We start from the raw sequence: 19,567 nt of genomic DNA, 5'->3' as shown, positions 1-19,567 counted from the left end.
CTGTATGGGCAAAAGTGTAAAAATTTATTTTTAGCACTGGTGACCTTGACCCAACTGACTCCTTACTCCATCCAAAGGAAGAATACCATGCACGTTATCTTCCTACCAAATATGAAATACATATCTGTCAATGAATAAAAAACTTTATGGGCAAAATTGTAAAAAAAAAAATTAAACCAAGTGACCTTGACACACTGATCCCTACCCCAATCAAAAGGATGACTTCCATGCAAGTTATCTTCCTACCAAATATAAAATATAGCTGTCACTTAATAAAGGCTGTACAAGCAAATGTGTAAAAATCTGTTTTTAGCACTGGTGACCTTGGCCCAACTGACCACTAACTCCATCAAATTCTATGTTTCTATCAATTATAAATAACATCTGTCTATAGAATAAGGTTAATTCACCTCTAAAAATGTAAAAATCTATTTTTAACATTGGTGACCTTGATATTGGTAACATTGACCTTTAACCAAATGACCCCTTACTACACACAAAGAAGGAGGACCTCCCTTGGCATGTTTGTATTAAAATAAGACATCAACTTAATGAAAAAAGGCTGTATGAACAAAAATGTTTATATTTATTTTTTAAACCAATGACCTCGACCTTACCCTAGAGACCGCTTACTCCACAAAATATTAGAGGACCATCAAAGGTATCCGCCTACTAAATATGAAAGATATCATTAAAGAAATTAAGCAATTAGGAGAAATTTAAGATAAATCCAACTTGCCGAAATAGGTTAACCAGACAAGGTTCTATTTTCAAAGAGAAAAAATGGTAACAACGTGGAAATATGGATGACACGTAGCAATATCATGTACTTTGTATTGATAAGTAAGTGTGGAAATAACTTAGCCATTAGTTTAGATAGAACTTAAGATATTTCTAACTTGCCGAACTACGTCTTAAAATAACTGCATATGTCCACAGAAATACTCGCTATTGTAATAATAATAAAAAAAGAAGCACATGATTATCTGGAATAAAATAAAATTCGTGAAATTGTTTAGTTGCATTTTAACATTAAAAGTATTTCTTTGAAACATAAGACATTTTAATGCTTATATAACAAGCTTTATTATTTCAAAAAAAAAAAATCCTATCTTTCTGTGATGATGATGATGTAAGTGAAATTTTGTCAATGGAAAGTGTTGAGTTAATTTTTTATAAAGGCTCTTTTGAAATATTTCGATGAACGAAAACATTTATTTGATTGAATAAATCCAACCAACAAATCCGTGTTCTTTGACAACGCTACTTTTGACTTTGTTTATATTTAGACAAAGATTGGCATATAAACTAACGTAATAGATAAATAAATAATTACCTGTATTAAAATATTAATTAAAAAATTAAATGAATTATTAATTAATCATTTAATTATTAATTTATTATTTGATCAATTAAAAGTGTTGTTTATTTTTGTTACAGAACAGAACAGTTCCTTTATTTCTTTCCCAGGGTACATGGCAATACAACAAGGGGATATACTATAAACAGATACAATATGATAAACAAACTTCAGGTAGCACTTTATCAGCCGTTGAAAAGTGTTTTGATTCAAAATAACATGAAGATTCAGTAACATTTAATGATTAACATGTTTATTTTTGGGGAATCCTTCAACGAAAATTAAATACGTACATTATCTATCTGATGATATAGTTCTAAATTATATAAGTATTAAAAAAGACACTATAGACAATGGAAGGGAGGTAACTTCTCTTATAGACTGCAAGGATTTCTTATATAACTTACAGAGTAACCTCTCTTTTCAATCTACTGATCAAACCAAAAGAGAAACTGTTGTTCAAGGGTACCACTTTTAAAGATGTTCACACAATCGCAACTACTCGGCCCTTTCCGTCCGTCTTCGGATAAGGACGTTAATATTGTAAATAATGGCCGAGGCAGTTCCGAATGGATGTACACACTTATATACATGTTGTAGCTTGTAAAACTCGTTTTGTCTGCAAAATCAGTCATCTAATCCCCGTATAAAAGCCCGATATGTTTATTTAACGTAAAAAATAGAGTTTCAAAAGGATTGAAAAACTGTACTTACATAATTATCTATATTCAAACTTGGAGAAAGTTTCTTTTTTGTTTCAGTATATCTTGTATTTAAATGAATTTCTGGTAATATTGCTTTATAGTGAACACCATAGCAACGTTCTCTTACTTTAAACCATTATCATAAAATTCTTAGACCTATGAACGCAGATTCTTAACCTGTAAAATCATTTACTGGATAAAATCATTTCACATAATTTATTTCACAAATGAACATATATATTAACCTTAACATTTATTTTAGACTTAGGAGAATATCTCGGCTTTATTTCATGCTTTCCAGTGTTTTATTGTAATATATCAGATAATTATATTCTGATAAACCACTAGTGAAATTTATGAAATATAATTTACATTGTAGCCTGACTATATCTGAATGCAGATGAAAAGAGAAGCATAACAAAATGGAATAACATGCAAATAAATGTTGTCATGCGTAAATTTTGCTTCTTTAGGAAAAGATAGTCGATGTCACCATACATCATGTTAAAAATGTAACAAAATTAGAGAAATTTAACAGAACTATATTTGAGAAATGATGATGTGACTTCATGATGTGAGTCGTCACAAAGGAGATGCGCGGCGTTACGCGGCAAAATCAGTAAAAAATGCTAAAAAAAAACCCATGAAATAAGAAGAATATTTATTTGTTTTACATATAAGATTGAAATATATTTCATACGTGAACACCAGCTATTATATTTTCACTCGTGCCTACGCCACTCGTGAAAATATTGCATCTGGTGTTCACGCAGTGAAATTATATTTCAATCGTCATCGCACTGTCGTGTTGTCGTCATCGCCCTAACGCCATTGCACTATCGCATTGTCGTCATTTCAATGTCGTATTTTCGTCATCGCACTGTCGTGTTGTCGTCATCGCCCTAACGCCATTGCACTATCGCATTGTCGTCATTTCAATGTCGTATTTTCGTCATCGCACTGTCGTGTTGTCGTCATCGCCCTAACGCCATTGCACTATCGTATTGTCGTCATTTCAATGTCGTATTTTCGTCATCGCACACTCGCATTGACACTTTGAAAGGTCAATTGAATTTTAATACAAAATTTAGTATATGTCCGTATATGCAGTGCATTTTGTACACGCGTTTTTATCTAACTAGCTGTTATACCAGATAAATAATTTTAGTCAGTGCTTCGTAAGCAACGTTTAAATTTTATATACGTGTCACAGGGTGAGAAAAAAATGTGCAGCCTGACCTGGACTCGAACCTGGGTTATCGCGGAATACCGTACAGCGGCTACCCGGCCGCTCACACATCATCTCCCCTAAATAGTGAACAGTTCTGAACCGTGACGTACGTATATAAAGATCGTTGACAGATTGGCCCTATACTTCTCCAAATCCCTCCAAAGGCGTGCACGTCGCGGAAAAGGCACACGGCAGGTCAAAGTCAAGTCATCTCAAGTACAAGAGGTGATTGGTTGACCTGTCGTGACTAACTCTGGAGGGTGGCGCTAACAAGAGCCGTTTTATGTCAACCGCCTGTTTGCAGCCGTCACGGAACTTGATGCTTTTCCAGTATTGTCTTTCCTCCATCGAACTGAAATAGACGTTCCCGATGAGACTTTTATAGCGGACCGGCATGGACGCTGAGATCTCAGACATATGGAATTTCCGGCGCCGAGCTAAAATAAACTTAATTGAAGAAGAACAATGGCCCTATATATAAACGTCTATTTGTAAAAATAACCCGAGCCGTTTGACGAGGGTTATATTGCAAACAGCCGTTTATATACGGCCATATAACCTGTCAACAATCTTTATAACGAATTTATATTACAGCAAGCATAATTTTTAGAGAAAAAAAAAGGTAAGATTTCTTTATGAATTGACAGCAGCCGTGTATATAAAAGTTTATTACACTTCCAGATTTTTTCCGCCTTTTTGATTGGATATTGATCACCCGAAAGAAATTGATATAACCGAGCCAGACGGGTAATATACACACTAAATTTCCCCGTTTGGTACCCAACGTTGTAAACAATATGCGCTGAGGTGATGCGCGTACGGTTCGATTTTACGCGCAGTCTCCTACGCAGTGATCTCCCCTTATCAGTACAGAGATCTCAGGCAACTTCAAGAATTCGGCTCGGAAGTAATACGGGATGCGTCATTTTGACGAACTATTTTCAAACTGTGTGTTCACTACCATTAAATGGAAAATATTTCTCAGCACTTCTTCTATTTCATGCCTTAGATTAAAATCTATTTCCATTTCTTTCAACGCATATAACAAACACTGATTAAAGTCCACCATCTTTGTTTAGGGGAGACTGGGGCACTCTGGGACAAAAATCATAATTTTCAATCTCCTACTTAACATATCTTAAGAATTGATGCTTTCTTTTAAGGATGAAAAGGACAATATGTACTGGATGTAACAGATAACTAACTGAACCTAAAATAATTAAGTTGACATGGAGATATGCATTAGAATACGGTCATTAAAATGTCCCAGAGTGCCCCGAGCTAGGGCACTCTGGGACACCATATATGGTACAGTGGGACATGTTTGGGTACTTAGGACAATATGTATAATTACATTGAAACTACAAAATTACTGGAAATGAGAATCTGCTGTTGTTTCAAAAATCTAAATTTTTCCAGTGCATGTTAAATGTGGAATTCTGCTTAAGCCGGTGGGGGCGGGGGAGTGGGTAGTAAATTGCACATTCCATTAATGTTTATGAATAGACTCAATCAAACTGAGCCTGCAACATTTTAAATTTTGCCATGTTTGGCTTTCTTTAGGAATTCTGTTGAAAATTCTATATTTTTATTTCAATTTTGATAGGTGCGTATGGTCACACTTGTTTTGTCCAAGCATGAATCATTTCCATAAATGATTGACAAAGTTCGGAAAATATAATCTAAATTCATTAATTCATTTGACGTTCATTGTCATTTAAAGGTCAAGAACATAAAATTATCTGAATTATTCCATATGTCTGTTTGATCACAAGTGTTGTTATGTCCACATATGAATCAAATTCTTCCATAATAAAAAAAAATATATGACAATCAAAATTAAATTCAATAACTTGGCCATGACGGTCAAGGTCTTTTAAAGGTCAAAGTCAGTTCAACCTTTTAGAAATTCTTGTCCAAAATTTTGTTTTGCCAAAACATGAAGATAATTCATTTATTAATATTATATAATCAAAGTCTACCCTGCATATAATGTAACTCTAATATACCTAATATAACAACAATAGTCTGTACTGGTGATCTGAAACAGAATGTGGTATACTTCCCAGAGTGTATGGAATCCACTGTCCCAGAGTACCCCAACTACCCCCACAATTTTTATGTGACAATAATTTAAAAAGACAACCAAAGCAAGATTTATTTCAAATCAGAAAATATAGGCAATGTTCAGCTTTACTAATATGATACAAATGAGTATTCAATATAGAAGATTTTGAAAACAATATGTGTTTTTTCTAGAATTTCACTTTGAAAGGTAAAAAGTACATAATACTCGCCAGACTGATTTTTACTCAATTTGCCGCCATGAAACTTTTGTAGGGAAAGAAGCTTGACAAGATCAATCATCTGCATGAATCAGGTTTAAATCAAAGAACAAAAGGTATCAAAAATCCCATAGTCCCAGAGTACCCCAGTCTCCCCTATATCAATAATTAAAATCGGTGCTTCGCCGGGCCGTATAAGAATTTACCAGTGTATTCATACACTTACATACGAGGTCAATCTCCGAACTTGACGGAGATTGCCGAGTTGTCACGATTGCAGAGATCTCTGCCATCACAAACATTGGAATATCAATATTTGGATATTTTTCTTTTTTAGCTTTTTAATTAATTTTTCATTATTTTGTATACTTTTGATAATTTTTTGATAAAATATAACGAACGTAGGTACAAAAAGTTAAAAATAAAACAGAAAGAGAAAAATGACGTTAGATTTTCTATGTAACGGTCGATATTAACAATTGAATTTCAACGTTACGTCATGTGACTTTCATCATCATGTGACGTCTGTGAAGGCAGTGATTACAATTCTGCCAAGGGAGGTAATCAGTGTAAGGAGTTTGTTTTACGCGGGGTAAATTCCGATTTAAAAGCATTTTTTAACTTTTTTAACTGTCAAATGATAAATATTTATCAAAGTAGAGTAATGATACATATAACCATCAGTATCGAAAACAAATATGACCTTGTGAAAGCTTTATATCAATTACAAAAAAGTGCGTTCAACAGACTGCTCCTTTTCTCTTGTTTACTTTCGTAACGTACGGGGAAAATACGTCATGTATTTATGTGACGTCATGTTGTGACGAAGAGGTATCCTAAAGGGAATCTTATTTCGACGTTTCATTTGAAACTGCAATGATTTTTTTAAAAAATCGTCTAAACTCGGCAGAAAAAGGGTAATAAAATTATTATTTTGGTTTTGGAGTGATATATGAGGTATATTACCTGCCAAGATAAAATATCACCCTCGCCTAACGGCTCGGGTGATATAAAATCTTAACAGGTAATATATCCACATATATCATTCCAAAACCAAAATAACATAAAATATAAACGTCACGATTATCCAATGAAAAATGACGTTACAAACGTGCAGTATTATAAAAAGAAACTATATAAACGTCAGGATTGTCCAATGAAAAATGACGTTACAAACGTGCAGTATTATAAAAAAACTAAATAAACGTCACGATTGTCCAATGAAAAATGACGTTACAAACGTGCAGTATTATAAAAAAACTATATAAACGTCACGATTATCCAATGAAAAATGACGTTACAAACGTGCAGTATTATGATATCATTAGAAAGACGTTCGGATCTCTTTGAATGGACATTTCAGTTTACAGCCAAGTGTACTGTTCTGAGTATATGAAAATAAAAGATTACCATAAACGTTTGGAAAGTTAGAATAATACAAAAAAAACAACAAAAAAACAAATCAGGTGAATAATAAAAAATGATTAAATTTATTAGAAATATTGTTAATATTGTTGCCCAGAGGAAAATTTGAGCCTTGTCATGACAAAACCAACATAATGGGTTTGCGACCAGCATGGATCCAGACCTGGATTAAGATCCATGCTGTTCGCTATCAGTTTCTCTACTTCCCAATTTTTCTTCTAATGTTGCAATTCATTTTAATTCCGTAGATCATTCACAAGCTAAAGATATTGCAGCGAACAGGTTTTATAGTACTGCTAGACCTGTTTACTGTCGCAACGTCAAAATAAAAGCGACATATTAAGTTACAGAAGCCAGAACTAATCATTTCCTTTATGCCGATTGATAGATAACCTTCGTGATAGTATAGGCAGACTTTTGAATGAGACTTATTGTAAACACAAGTTAGAATGAAAGGTCATAAAGTGTTTTTCAAGTAGATATACTTGCAACTTTTTAAAAACCTGTCAATATCTTTTTTAGTACATATTGGCATAAAAACACTGTTCTATTTTAATAGTCATTCACTGTATCTAGAAATGTTAATAATTTATTTTAATCTATACAAATACATTATTTTTTGTCAATGATATACATGTAAGTATTTAATTACCTCCCTTCATTCACGCATATTTTTGATTGCTATATTTATATACTACATTATTCATAATGTATTCATATGCTTTTTGATTTTTTCATATAACATAAATTGATTTTGAGAATAATATCATAACTTGAATAGATATAGATAGATCATTTTCATTTTATTTGATAGCTTTATAAGATATACTGAGTGATAACGATGTTTCTAAATTATTATCTCCCTTTTTACAATTTCAACATGTGATTAAAGAACTTTTTTTTTTCGAAATTCTAAACTTTCACATAAGTAACTGTTATTTTCATACTTGTTGTAATTATTAACTAGCTTAGTTTCTCTATGAAAATATATGCATCTTTTGATCCAGTTATTTTATGTAAACTTTTTGAAAATTATATATGCTATGTAAAAAAATTACGTTTATAAATATGCACATGTTTTATTGTATTACTTATTTACGCGCCAAATGTGACGTCCATTAACGTAGACGTTTGTTTTGTACGTTTACGTCATTTCTCTTTATGTATCACCTGAGGAAGCTGAATAAAGCGAAACATGTTTTGATACATGTACTTAACTTGTGTTGATTTTTGGTCCGAAAATAAAAATACGCATTTTATTTCGTATTAAAAAGTTTTCTCTGTATATCCAAATATAGTTCATTAATAAACCTAGCTGGGCACCATTGTTCACTACAAAAAGCTGCTTAACTTATTATTTAAAATAGTTACTAATATTGTTTTAAAAAATTAGAACATTTACATCTAGACATAATTTTTCCTTATGTATCTAATGTTAGTGGTCAACAATTTTCACTTTAAGTTTAACTGGTCAGCAGATTGTTGTATATGTTTAACTGTCATCAGATTTTAGCATGACAAGTTAAGTCAAGTCAAAACATATTTATTTCTCTCATTCCATGTACAAGCATGGCATAATGAGGTGACAAACATGGATAAAAGTACAACGAGGCTCAAATAGCAGTTTATTAACATATAGAAAAACTGCCTGATATAAATTCCTTATTAGAGAGAAATGAAGATGTAAATACTTCCATTGAGTCCATTACCACATTGATTACAAATGTTGCAGATAACATGTCACATCATCACGTAAATTTGAAAAATATGAAGTAGAAGATAGCAGTAAATGGTTTGATTCTGAGTGTAAAGAAGCAAATAAATTGTACAGAAATGCATTAGTTATAATGATACACACAGAGATGTTGACAGGATAGAATTATGTAGATTAAAACAAAATTATAAAAACATTGTCAAAACGATCAGAGAAAATATGAATTTAAAAGATGTCAAGATTTTGAGTCACTTAAAAGATCTATACCAAGAGATTTCTGGCGTTACTGTCGTAATAAGAGAAACTGTGTTAGCTCGGATTTACCATTGGAAGACTTTAAATTGCATTTTGAATCCATATTTTCTGATGTTAATCATATACCACATACTAAAGCGGACGAATTTAACGCTTCTCATAATTTTGATGATGTAAATTTTAATTTTGATTGTTTAGATAGAAATATTACATTTGAAGAAGTTTGTAAAGCAATTTCGTTACTGAAATTTCGAAAATCTCCATGCGAAGATAATCTACTAAACTAATATTTTATCGAAGGTTGTGATACTTTAGCTGGACATATTACTGAATTATTTAATAAAATTTTCAACTTCGGTGTATTTCCGAACGCTTGGACAAAAGGTATAATAATTCCGTTGCATAAAAAGGGAGATAAATGTGATGTTAAACATTATCGAGGCATTCCTTTATTAAGTAATTTTGGAAAATTATTCACATGTATTTTATACCTTGTGCGAGGAAATGACGTCATATCTGACGCCCAATTTGGTTTTAGAAGCGGTCGTTCTATTACTGATGCTGTTTTTATTTTACACTCTCTCATACAAAAATGTATTAATGACAATAACAGATTATATTGCAGTTTTATTGATTTAAAACGTTGCTTTGATTCAATTTACAGAAATGTTCTTTGGTGGAAGCTTTACAAAAGTGGGTTGAATGGGAAAATGTTACGTATCATACGAAATATGTACCAGTCAGTAAAATCGTGTGTTAAGTCTTGTTATTGTTATTCTGATTATTTTGATATTTCAATATGTCTAAGATAAGGGGAGATAATTTCGCCAGTTATGTTTTCTTTATTTTTAGAAGATTTGGAACTGTTTTTACAAGATAGAATAGATTGTGGAGTAATTTTTCAAGATATTTGTTTAATATTATTGCTCTTTGCAGATGACATGGTCTTCTTAGGTCTTACCCCACAAGACTTACAAACTCTTTAAACAAACTTAACTAATATTGTATTAAATTGGGCCTTGAGGTTAATGTTCCAAAAATAAAGATAGTTGTTTTCAGAAAAAGAGGCCGATTGAAAAATGGCGAACTTTGGTTTTATGCAAATGAAGAAGTAGAAGTTATAAATGATTTCAACTATTTAGGTATTACATTAAATTACACTGGGAATTTTACCTTAAATACACAAACATTATATGGAAAGGGATTAAAGGATGAATGCTCTTGTTTCAAATTTTAAAAGATACAAAACTAAACCAAAATTAGCCTTACAATTATTTGATGCTTTTGTTTCATCTATTATTACATACGGTTGCGAAATTGAAATATGGGGCTTCACTAAATCAAAGCAACTAGAAACATTACATTTGAAATTTTGTAAAACATTACTTGGTGTGCGCCGCTCTTCTTACAACAGAGCTATTTATTGGGAATTAGGAAGGTACCCTCTATATATCAATAGATATATACGTATTGTTAAATATTGCTATAAAATATGTAACAGTAAAAACTATCGTTGACAGTTCCATTGCTGATGCTGAAATGAATAGCCAAATTGTTTTTATAATGTTAAATGTATGTGAGCCAGATATGGACTTTTAGATACATGGTCCAATTTTCGTAATATCAATATTGCTAATTTCATTTCAACATTTAAGCAGAGACTGATTAATGAATTGGTGCAGCATTGTAAAGGAGTTGTGGAGAGAAGTAGTTCTCTATTAGTTTATAAAAATATTAAAGATTCGTTTGCTTTTGAACCATATTTAGATAAGATTACTTCAAGAAACCTTAGGACAGCTTTTACAAAAATGCGTATTTCAGCCCATAGTCTCCGTATCCAAACTGAAAGGTTCGTAAATAATCAAATAGATAGATATCAACGTTATTGTCAAATCTGTAACTTAAACGTAATCAAAGATGAATACCATTTTGTTTTTGTTTGTCCACAATACAATGTAATTCGTCAAAAATATATAAAGAAATTTTACAGACAAAAACCAAGTATGTTTAAATTTGTAAACCTTTTAAATAGTCAAACATTTTCAGATTTACTTACGTTTAGCAAATATATTTTCGAGGCTTTTGAAATTAGAAATCAAATTCTTTCAAATGTGCCAATGTAACTTCTTGAAGTATGGTAATTCATTTATAATAATATATTATATACACATTTTAATGATTACCTTTTTGAACTGTTTAGGTATTATATTCTAGTTCCTACTTTCCATTTTAAGTATCTGTTGAATTCAAACATTATCACATAATGCAAGTACATGTGTTTTTTTCTTTGTTCTTTAATATGCAATTACATGTTGCTTTTTGAATTACATTATATAATGTATGCATGTTATTTCTTTCATCCATTATTGTGTAATACATAATAATTTCATTCACTTTTCATCCTATATGTATCGTTCAATATTATATTATAATGTATTCATTGTTAAACAGTAGAAAATGTACAGTTTATGTGTAATAAAATCTGTTCTGTTCTATTCTGTTCATTAAATGACGTCACGTTGTATTATTATTTGGCGCGCTTTTCATTCAGTATTAGGTTTAATGTCTTTTTAAAACGTTTCTTTGCATATAATAAAAAGAAAATTTGTTTAGTTTAGTGTAAGATCGAAATACATTTCACCTTTTGAACACCAAAAGTTCAATAAACCTTTTGGTGCTCACTCGGTGAAATATATCAATTCGATCTTACACTGAACTAAACAAATTTCCTCTATAACTTTCATGGCGGGGAACAGTTCCTCCCCCGTGGTTATATTTATTAACCTCCGTCGATGGAATCGGGAGAGGATATTGTTTTGGCGTTGTCCGTCCTTCCGTCCGAGGATATGCGCATCTCCTCTTAGTATTTAAGGTTCCCATAAAGTTTTGTTGAATTCTAGCCAGTTGTTGCAGAGAAGTAGCGCGGAAACGATTTTTGCTCTATGCATAATGCATAAGTAATAAAGGGCAATAACTCTGAGTCTTTAAGGTCAGACTACGTTGCGTGCCTTTAGTAATATGAAAGTTTCAGATCACGTTTTATAGTATCAGCGATGTATACTTTGAAAAACCTGCAGAGACAATTCGAAATTACGTGATGTGGTATCAATTATAAGTTTATCTAAATCGTAGTCATGTGATGTTGGCTTTCAAAATATGAAAAATTACAATATGAATTCTATCAAACATGGTTGGTTTAAATGTGAAAATTAATTAAGGAATTGGAGATCATACAAGTAATAGTGCTTTGATTACGGTAAGGAACATCCTGATCACACGGTGACGCTTTAGTGTTGTTTTTGAATTGGGAGTTCTAAGAACTCAAGATGACGTAATTTAAATACCTTATAAGCGTTATTTTCTGCGGGCTCCAAATTCTGCGTTTTTTCTAAATTTTGACAAGTATTTTTTATTTCTGCGGACTTTATTTCTGCGGCACATTCTTTGAACAAAACAAGATTTAAAATTTGTGGCTCATATTATCAAATTTATTTTGTTTATAAATACAATACAATACAATACAATAATAGTTTATTCAACATTAAACATTTTACAATGTTTTTAGCATACAGAGTATAATATACAAAGAGAACATGGTTTACAGAAGAGTACATGATTATCAATTACGATTAATACTTAATTGATAGTATTTTACTTTTGATACAAGAAAAAAAGACTGATCATTTAAATATAAACTACAAGAAAAAAGACTGGTCATTTAATATAAATAGAATCAGCTACACAAGGTTTCTGTTTATACCTCCCGCGCGTAAAATGAGATTCTCGTGCGCGTGTAAATACTTAAAATACTTCTATCTAGTAGTAAACGGAAAAAATCGTGAGTTAAACTAATTATAGATTGAACATGCTGTATGAACTTTTATTTACGCGTCGCGACTTAGATTCGCATAGTATATAAATTTAGCTACATTATAAATAGTTTTATTCGAACGTGATGATAATAGTAACTCAAGTTTCTTGATATTTGGCCAGTGACAGAATTAAGGCTGAAAATATTTTTTTCTTAAATCACGATAAAAAGGACAAACTAGAAGAAAATGGTATTCCGATTCGATTTGATTCATATTACATAACCTACAAAATCTATCTTCTCTTTGGATGTTATTATATCTTCCGGTTTCAATATTTAAGCTATGTGACGAAGTTCTAAACCTAGTTAATGCTATTCGGTGTTTATTTTCGTAGATGATATTATTGTATTTCTCAAGCTCGAATTCATGTTTATATATCGCGTATGAATAAGTCGATTTGAATTATTAATTTCCCCATACCATGTTTGCATGTGTGAATCATAAATTATTTTCTTAATTTCATCGAAAGGAATGTCGATTTCAAATTGGTGATCCCAAATATAACTAAAACCATGGCTATCTAGTATAGTCTTGATTTGGTACGCCCAGTTATTTCGTGCGTAATGTCTATTAAAATCAGTGTCATTTTTAAGCATTAGAAATGTCTGTAAAATCAGTGAATTTGAGTTTTGCGATAATATTTTCATCCAGTATTTTAACATAGTAATCTTTCGCATAATTTCAAGGGGAAAACGCCCAGTTTCACCATATAGTGCCGATAGGTTGGTTGATCGTTTAACGCAAAGTATTCGTCGTAAAAATTTCGTGTGTACAACTTCTATCTCCCTGGCCTTATGGTGCCCCAAAATCTCAGATCCAAAATTAAGAACTGAACCAACCAACGTGTCAAATAAGTAAAATTTCTTTGAAAAGGTAAATTCTGCGTTATTAAACATTTAGACTAAATATATCATCTATGTCAGTGTTTATGTTTTGTATCATATCACTAACGAAGAGCATGAACAGCAGAGGCGAGCTCGGGTCTCCCTGCTTGAGACCGATATCACAATTGAAGAAATCGGAATATGTATTTTTAAACTTTACACATGATTTTACTACAGTATACATCGATTTGATAGCTCGAACAAATTTGGAACTGAGATTTGCAGCAACAAGTTTTTCATATAAAAAATATCTATCTATTTTATCAAAGCATTGTTGGTAATCTATAAAGGCGCAATATAGCTAGTCTTTTGCCCTCGTTAATTTTGAATTTCCGTTTTGCGATTGTTTTAACTTTATTATATTTTGTTCGCGCGTGCACAAAGTTCCGTCTGATATCATCATTATCTCTGTTACGCAAGAAATTATTTCGGACGCTATTGAACTGCTTTTTTTCGCGTAAACAAGCATAGTCAAACCATTTTTTTTTGTTTTGGCGAGTATTAATTTTTTCTACGTTTGTTTGTTGTCTGAATACATCAGAAGCAGATTTTAAAAGTTCCGATGAAAAATTTTCAACAACAACATCTATTGGTTCTATATTTAAAGCCTTTGATAATTGCAAAAACGTATTTCTTTTATTACTTAATTTTCTGTAAAAAGACTGACTTTATTTTGATCCCATACAATTCTTTGTGTAGATGTATTATCAACGGAAGGTACTGACTGATAGTTTTTGTTTAAATTCTTTCTAGGCAAACTAAACGTTAAAGGCGCGTGGTCCGAAAATGAGTTGAAATCAAGAAATTCGAAACTCAATAATGAGTCGAAATCATGACGGTTTAATAGTAAGTAGTCTGCAGTACTTTGCCCTTGATGTGAACAGTACGTGTAATCGCCCTTATCGCGGTCATGTGACACCCTACCGTTTGCTATCGACAAACCGGTTGATATACACAAATCCAGCAGACGACGCCCGTGCGTACAATCACGTGGTCTCTGTTAACTCGTTCGGGTATGTTTATTCAAAAGGGTAGTTATCGTCTAAGTATTTATCAAATAAAAAATAGTCAGGCAAATCGGCGGTGCAACTATTAAAATCGCCAGTTACGTATATTTTGCCTAATTCGATATATTTCAAAATATCATTTTCTAAATTTTCAAAAAAAAATCAAATTCCTCCTGTTTAATTACCTTAGAATTTACGGAAGGTATATACAAGTGACATATAAATTCATCTTCTTTAAAATTTTGAAAAACTTTTTAATTTTTTTTTTTTTTTTTTGTCTTTTATTTTTTATTTTTATTTTTAAAATTTTTCCCCCTATTTTTTTATTTTTTTTCCTTTTTTATTAATTTTTTTTTTTTTCTTTTTTTAAATCCCAAACTCGGAAAAAAACTAAGAATAAAACGAAATAAAATCTTATCATAATAGTCTTTTAGGTTTCCCTTTTACAATCCAAAAACAGTACTTTTTAAAGGGGAACTTTCATTTTACATCTCTATAATTTACACTCGGTTTGTATTCTTTCATTTTTTAATGAAAATTTTTTTCCGATTTAATTTTTTAAAATTTACCGGCCCTTTTTTGCCTCTTTTCCCTTTTTGGATTTCAGCGATTTATCGTTCGTCACCGCAAAAAGTATTTTTACAAACAATTTTTATTGTTTTTCTTTTTCAAACAAAAATAATGCGCAACAATAGAAAGGTATGCATCTTTAATCAGCTTGAAATGACGTAATACACGTGCTATTAAATCAAATGTGAACACGCGTAATGCAAAAACTCTACTGTATTTTATCGATTTCAGCAGTTTTTTCGATAAAAAACGACAGGCAAATTTTTTTGGGGAAAAGTTGATAAATTTTAAGTTTGTAAATTTTTTCATTTCGTTAAAAATCCAAAGTATATCGGTGAAAATCATTTCGTGGGGGTTATAATTCGAAGTCTTTTGACTTTCTATTTTGCATTGGATTAAACAGGGAACCCCCGTTCGCCTTTTTATGTTGTTGGTTTTAAAGGGCGTTGAAATTGAGGGTCACTGGTCCCTTTTTCGCGAAATTCGAAAATCCTGACTTTGGTCGAAATCTTTCATGTGAGGAAGCCATCCAGCTGGCTTACGGAAGGTCGGTGACGCTCTAGCATGGCCCGACTTGAGTGTAAGGATTTCAGGTAATAATGACCGCCGGTACTTAGCCCTTCTTCGTCATGGCTGGAAGTCAAAACACTGTTTTCAGATGCCATAATATACTTAAAGATATACTATGCTCAAATTTGATATCAGAAGATATTGATAATTGCTACACAGTCTCTTTGTTAATATGAAATAAACATGCTTCGACTTCACACAAAGTTAATATGTCATGTTTAAAACTCTACACACATAGGTCGTCACAATATTAATATATAGTGTCGTTAAAAAAAACTGGCATTTTTTAAAGAAAATACCAACTTTACTTGTCCTGTAGTACATAATGTGACTTCCAGTGTAGTTTATTAATCATTTTTTATTTAAATTAGACATATTCAGTAAGAATTTCATAGGTTTTAATTAATTTCTTCGATTAAAATGTTTTACTCAAAAATGAGCATAGTATATATTTAACCCATGTGTAAATAAAACACACATTTTTATTGATAATATTTACATAACATAATTTATAGCCTCCGATTATTATTATACGTCACGTTGTAGACGCCACACCCTGTTTACGTTAGAGTAGTATAAGAATTCGTCATTTCAGGTTCGTACCTTTATTGTAATATACAAACATAACGTAAACAGGATGTGACGTTACGTGCATAAGAGCACTAACGTACATATCTTGACACTGGGGGCCGCGAAATGATATAAAATGCACGTACAATGTGTTGAAAACGTTCTGAAATATTGTTAAATAGTGTATATTCAATGAGTTCAATACTGAATTTATTGCACGAGTTGAATGCGAGCCTATTATTTTATTCAACGAGTGCAGTTAAATCAGTAATAAACTTACACGAATTTTTATATTCTATTTACGGTGGCACAAAGGTGACATGTGTGCGTTTTTATTTATCTCGTGGCCACGAGATACTATGTCGTGGCCACGAGTTACTAAGTCGTGGCCACGAGATAGCTAACTCGTGGCCACAAGATACAATGTCGTGGCCACGAGTTACTTAGTCGTGGCCACGAGATAGCTAAGTCGTGGCCACGAGATACTATGTCGTGGCCACGTGTTACTAAGTCGTGGCCACGAGATAGCTAAGTCGTGGCCACGAGATACTATGTCGTGGCCACGAGATACTATGTCGTGGCCACGAGTTACTAAGTCGTGGCCACGAGTTACTAAGTCGTGGCCACGAGATATTTAACTCGTGGCCACGAGATAGTTATCCAATCAGAATACACGTAACATTCATGAATGTTGTAATTTAAAATGGCTGAAGGCAGAAACGATTTTATTTTACAATATTTTCATGCAGGATTAAAGTATGAAGAAATTCGTTTTATGTTAAGCGATCGGCGTGATATACACATTTCGCTCAGACATTAACATGGAGTGCTCCGTGGATTAATGTTGCAGCGAAGAATTTATAGTGATTCTCGAACTGTTGTTAACTTTATTAGCAACGCAATTGAATATTCTGGGCCTCTGTATGGAAAGCCATGGCTGTCTGATATTGTTCTTTTTCAATTTATCTAACCATTTGGAGTTCACTTCGACTATATATGAATTGAAAACACCTTCTTATTTAACCGGAATCCATTATATTAATCCACAGTTACAATATATGAAACCATACTGTCAGTGTGTGAAACCGAGTTAGCAATATATAAGTTGATTTTCTCAATATATGATTCCAATTCTTCAATATATGGTACCAAAGTAGCCATGTATGGAACCAGATGTCCTTATATGAAACCGAATTATCAATATATTAATTCATTTTTCAATATATGAAACCAATGTATCAATTTATGAAACCAAAGTAGAAATATATGAGTTGGTTATTACATTATATGATACCAATTCTTCAATATATAATAACAAAGTAGCCACATATGGAACCATATGTCCTGATATGAAACCGAATTATCAATATATTAATTCATTTTTACAATTTTTGAAACCAATTTATCAATGTATGGAACCAAAGTAGCAATATATGAGTTGGTTATTACATTATATGATACCAATTCTTCAATATATGGTACCAAAATAGCCATGTATGGAACCAGATGTCCTGATATGAAACCGAATTATCAATATATTAATTCATTTTTACAATATATGAAACCAATTTAATAATGTATGGAACCAAAGTAGCAATATATGACTTGATTATCACATTATATGATACCAGTTCTTCAATATATTGTACCAAAAAAGCCATATATGAAACCAGATACCCTTATATGAAACCGAATTATCAATATATTATGTCATTTTTACAATATATGAAACCATTTTATTAATGTATGGAACCAAAGTAGCAATATATAAGTTGATGTTACAGTCTATGATAGCAATTTTCATTATATGGAACCAAAATAGCCTATTTTCATGTCAACAAGTCAAAGGCCGAGGTCACTGGGTTCTGTTATTACAATGCATACACTTTTTCATGAAATTAATTATTATTTGACTGATTATTTTTAAACTTTGTGAGTAGATGAACGTTGATGTGTCCTACTGGCCATGCCCATTTTTTGATCAAAGGTAAAGGTCGAGATGAACTTATTTTTTAAATATGTTTTTGTTAATGGTCAGTACGACGCAATAGCTTAAATTATGACATACAACTCGTACATATATAACGATAAGTTCTACCTGCCCAGCCCATTTGAAGTGAATGTGACGTTAAATTCAAATATTTCCTTATTTAGAAAATGTGCAATATGCAATCAGTGAAGCACGCTGGTCTTTTGAATATTGGCACGAAACTGAAATACCGGTGCAAGGATAGAATACAGTCTTTAAAAAAAGTCCCGTCAATATAATGACATTTTGGTTCAATATATTGCTACTTTGGTTTCATATATTGAAGAACTGGTATCATATAATGTGAAAATCAACTTATATATTGCTACTTCGGTTACATACATTGATAAAGTGGTTTCATATATTGTAAAATTGATTTAATATATTGATAATTCGGTTTCATATAAGGGCATCTGGTTCCATACATGACTTACTTGGATCCATATATTGAAGATCTGGTATCATATAATGTGATAATCGACTTATATATTGATACTTTGGTTCAATACAATGATGAAATGGTTTCATATATTGTAAAAATGAATTAATATATTGATAATTTGGTTTCATATAAGGACATCTGGTTCCATACATTGTTACTTTGGTACCATATATTGAAGACCTGGTATCATATAATGTGATAATCGATTTATATATTGATACTTTGGTTCAATACATGGATGAAATGGTTTCATATATTGTAAAAATGAATTAATATATTGATAATTTGGTTTCATATAAGGACACCTGGTTCCATACTTTGTTACTTTGGTTCCATATATTGAATAATTGGTATCATATATTGTAATAACCAACTCATATATTGCTACTTTGGTTCCATACATTGATAAAATGGTTTCATATATTGTAAAAATGAATTAATATATTGATAATTCGGTTTCATATAAGGACATCTGGTTCCATTCATGGCTACTTTATATTGAAGAATTGGAATCATATATTGAGATAATCAACTTATATATTGCTAACTCGGTTTCATACATTGACAGAATGGTTTCATATATTGTAACTGTGGATTAATATAATGGATTCCGGTTAAATAAGAAGGTGTTTTCAATTCATATATAGTC

Source organism: Ruditapes philippinarum, unplaced genomic scaffold (assembly GCF_026571515.1).
Source record: "Ruditapes philippinarum isolate M1 unplaced genomic scaffold, ASM2657151v2 ctg4814_1_1_1_1, whole genome shotgun sequence".
NCBI classification, from domain to species: domain Eukaryota; kingdom Metazoa; phylum Mollusca; class Bivalvia; order Venerida; family Veneridae; genus Ruditapes; species Ruditapes philippinarum.
This window is presented reverse-complemented; position numbering follows the sequence as displayed.